A 4,224-nucleotide genomic window follows, 5' to 3' on the forward strand; every position below is an offset into this window, starting at 1 on the left:
TGTGAAGTGCTTTGTAAAGCCTATACACAAAATAGAGACAGAATTTTAAATTATTCTAAGAAGATTTAAGTTGGGAATTTCTGCTTTATATTAATTAGTTCTTAGGCTAAAAGCCAGAATCTCAGAGGCAAACACTATTAGATGGAAAACTGAGAGTGGGAAGGTGCAGCATGACCTAATAGACCCATATTGTAGAGGAGATTAGAAAGTTGTAGAAGCTGAGGTTGGAGAGCAAGCGCTTCGAGGGCCCTCCCTCAAAGACTGTTCTGTGAAGATAGATTGTGCTGTAATCTCTTCCTACAAGCAAAGGAAGGACAGATCTATTGGTGACTTCAAGAACATGCTCTTTAGCCCTTTATAGAACATCAGGAACAGATCTGGAGGCAGATGTGACCCCGAGTCTATCTTCATTCTCTTTGAGCAGCCCTAAGCCAGAGCCAGGGGATTTTCTATGAAAGCAGATGCAGGAATGAAACCTCTCACTGCTGCCTGGCCTCTATTCATTCGGTATCTTTCAATCACCTAGACACAGTCAGAGTGAGGTTCAGTGCAGGGTGGTGACCTTCTAGATAAAGCATTTGGGTGTTTATCACTCATAAACATAAAGAATAATAGAAATATAATTGTGTTATGACAAGCAAGAAACCCAAGAAATAAAGCAGGTGGACCATGAAAGCATCCTGAAAGGAATCCTGGTGTTCGTTTCCCATTTTTATCTTCAGATACATAAGGAGCATATTTTGCAGCTATTAAAGGACAGTGTGACAAATTGTTTATTGAAATCATAAATTCTGCCACTGCTGTGAAGTCTTTCTCTTGGGAACTAATAATTTCTATACATCCCCTCTTTTCATCTAGAATAGTCACTTTTAAGCTTTTAACCAAATAATATTTTCTCTCTTTTTTGATATCATAATTTTAAACGAATTAAGAAGGCACAGAATGGGAAAATGAAGTATTTAGATTAAGTAACCTACTTCTTGTCTCTCAAAATCCTGAAGACGTTCATAATTACCCTCACATAGTAGCTAATTTGAATACTGATGTATTAGAGTATAGTGTCTTTGTGTCTTTGTTTCTTAAATAAAGCTCATAAATTCTTTGGAATATATGAATACTACAGCAAAATTCCACTTATCATGGTCAGAGTGATTTATTATGCTTTTCCTCCAAGCATATACAAATGAAACCCCAGCCATTATAGCAATACTGTTAGCAGGTGAAGATTTTGGAAAGTGGTAGGATCAATAGTGTTTTCCCCGCCTGGAGGAGGTTAGTAGCCTTAAGACTCTTGTTCTCAACCTTCCTAATGTTGAGACCCTTTCATACAGTTCCTCATGTTGTGCTGAATCACAACTAAAAAAAATTATTTTTATTGCTTCCTCTTAACTGTAATTTTGCTAATATTATGAAGCATAATGTAAATATTTGTGTTTTCTGAGGATCTTAGACAATCCCTTTGAAAGGATCGCCCTCCCCTCCCCACCCCCAAGATGGCCTGGGGTGGCACTCACAGATCAAGAACTGCCTTTATAAGGAAATCCCAGAAATTGTTTTTTTTCTCCAACCACAGGGGCACAGCAAGAAGGCAACATCTATGGACAGGACCATGAGTCTGGGTCTGGTACCAACCCTGAAGAACATTGTTCTTGGATTAGCAACCAGAACTGTATTCATATTGTTTGTCACTCAGGGTATGATGATTGGGCCATTTTGTGAATAGACTAAAGTCTGAATGGATTAAGACAAATTTGCTACTTGTCTGCTGCTGTACAGTCACTGCTCTGCTACCGGTAGAAGTGTGAACGCAGCGTGGTGGGAGGTATATAGATGTAGAAGGCCCTCTTGGTGAGACTTCATATAGAAGTTTGGAAATAGTTTATTGGAACCTTATTGTAAAGTGACAAAACTTGCCAGAATTTTCATTGTGTCTTATGGAAGCTAGACCTTGGAATCAGATGTCTAGCTGAAGAAATTTGTCTACCCAAATATTAAGAAGTAGATTGGCTTTTCCCAAATGCTTAAGACAAAATGTAAGGAAAGAAATTATATAGACATGTCATTGTTTAATGTTTAGTGTATGGAACTGGGAATTAAACCCATGAACTTCTATATGCCAGGAAAGTGCTTGACCATGGGTCTAGGCTCCAGACTTTCTTCTTCTTTCTTTCTTTTTTTATTAGATATTTACTTTATTTACATTTCAAATGTTGTCCCCTTTCCTGATTTCCCCTCCAACCACCCCCCCCCCCAATTGCCTGCTCTCTCCCCCTGCCCACAACCTACCCACACCCATTTCCTGGCCCTGTCATTCCCCTATACTGGGACATAGAGTCTTCACAGGACCAAGGACTTCTCCTCCCATTGATGACCGACTAGGCCATCCTCTGCTACATATGCAGTTAGAGCCATGAGTCCCACCATGAGTACTCTTTGGTTGGTGATTTAGTCCCTGGGAGCTCTGTGGGTACTGGTTAGTTCATATTGTTGCTCCTCCTATGAAGCTGCTAACCCCCTCAGGTCCTTGTGTCCTTTCTTAGCTCCTTCATTGGGGACCCTGTGCTCCGTCCAATGGATGGCTGCGAGCATCCACCTCTGTATTTGTCAGGCACTGGTGGAGCCTCTCCCAAGACTATATCAGGTTCCTGTCAGTAAACAGTTGTTGGCATCCACAAAAGTGTCTGGGTTTGCTGATTGTATATGGGATGGATCCCCAGGTGGGACAGTCTCTGGGTGGCCCTTCCTTCAGTTTCCTTAAATTTTGAAATAGAGTCTTCTAGTTACACAGCAGGCCTTGAACTCATTCTATATCTCAGGCATGTCTCAGTCCCTTCAGTAGCTGAGGTTATAGGTCTGTACCAACAGGCCTAGGTTAAAGATACAATTTCTTAATAATTCATTTGTGATTGAAATAGAATTACACCACTCTCCCCTTCCTTTCCTTTAGACCTTCCCAGCTAGCCTCCTTCAGATTTACCCCACTTGTGAGTTGACGGCTTCTTGATTACCATTGTTATGTGTTTTTACAAGTGTATGTGAGCTGAGTCAGTTTGTGTTGTTTGTGTGTATATACCATTTCAAGGCTGACCACCCTTCATTAGACAGCCAATAAAGGGACTCATCCCTGGGAAGACTGGGTCTCCTTAATCTAGCAGTCACTAGCTGCCTGTAGCTCCTTCTCTAGGCTCTGTGAAAATTTCCTTCTTTCTCATTAACATGCCCACTGATAGTGCCATTGTTCTGCTCTTGTGTATGTAGCATTTTCTAGAAGAGACCATTAAAAAGCAAATACCTTGATTTCCTGGCTCTTACAATCTTTTTGCTGTCTCCTCTCAATGTTCCCTAAGCCGTAGACTTAGTGACTGGGATGTAGATTTGTCTATTGGGGTTTGGAGCTTGGCTCCCTAAGACCTGTTGACCTCTGCATTGTTTTCAGTTATGGTCTTCCTTTTCTGTGAAGAGAGGCTTCATTAATAAGGAGTGGTAGCTACAGTTATCTGTACGTATATGACTAAGACTGTCTTGCTCTGAGAGGCATTGCAGATGTGGCTGCTGTGTCATGTGTGTCAGTAGGTGGCAGAGGGGAGAGAGGAGAAGATATGTCTATGTTTGGCATTCTAGTTTATGAATATCTGAATGATTAGCAGCCTAACACTCCCTGAAAAAAGCTAGCCTTATGACTATCTGTCTAGTTCTATGCAGATGGAAGATGGGGGGGGGGTGTCACACTATATTCAAGATCCCTGCCTGGAGCTATAATGCAGGAGGGAGTCATAGAATTCTTGAGTCCACTCCTGCGATATCCTTAGACACTGAGTGACCCTGGGAGCCACTATGAGAAGCAAGTAACTAGTGGAGAAATAAAAGAGAAAGAGAAACAGAAGGATGTGGGCTTATTGAAGAGAGGCAGAACTGAAGACTCAAGTACAGTGAGGAACAGCCTGATGTGAATAGCAGGTGATGCCAGCTGGGACCACTGTGGGGTCCTGGCCTGTGCTGCCACTGTGGACCACATCTGGATCCAAGGCCCTGCAGCAGCAAGGGTCTGTTACCACAAAAGGCCAGGCAGATGTCTCCGGTCTGGGATACTGCCTAGGAACATTTTGATGTCTGAATGTTGTGAAGAACTGGTTCTATGCTCTGCCTAGGCATCCAGGGATAGCTGTCCGTGGGGTACATGAGAGCAGGAGAGCTGACTGCACCCTTCATCAGGTGCAGTACTCT

At 42.3% G+C, this 4,224-nt stretch overlaps 1 non-coding gene across 1 annotated transcript; it reads left to right on the forward strand.

The window, feature by feature from the left end:
* The first annotated feature begins 3,521 nt into the window (after positions 1–3,521).
* LOC115030775 (small nucleolar RNA SNORA17) lies at positions 3,522–3,656 on the forward strand. Its single transcript, XR_003836366.1, has one exon. It is a non-coding gene; the product is annotated as a small nucleolar RNA SNORA17 (small nucleolar RNA).
* The last annotated feature ends 568 nt before the right edge of the window (positions 3,657–4,224 follow it).

Source organism: Mus caroli, unplaced genomic scaffold, assembly GCF_978045245.1.
Source record: "Mus caroli unplaced genomic scaffold, Mus_caroli_1 scaffold_3, whole genome shotgun sequence".
Classification (NCBI taxonomy): Eukaryota; Metazoa; Chordata; class Mammalia; order Rodentia; family Muridae; genus Mus; species Mus caroli.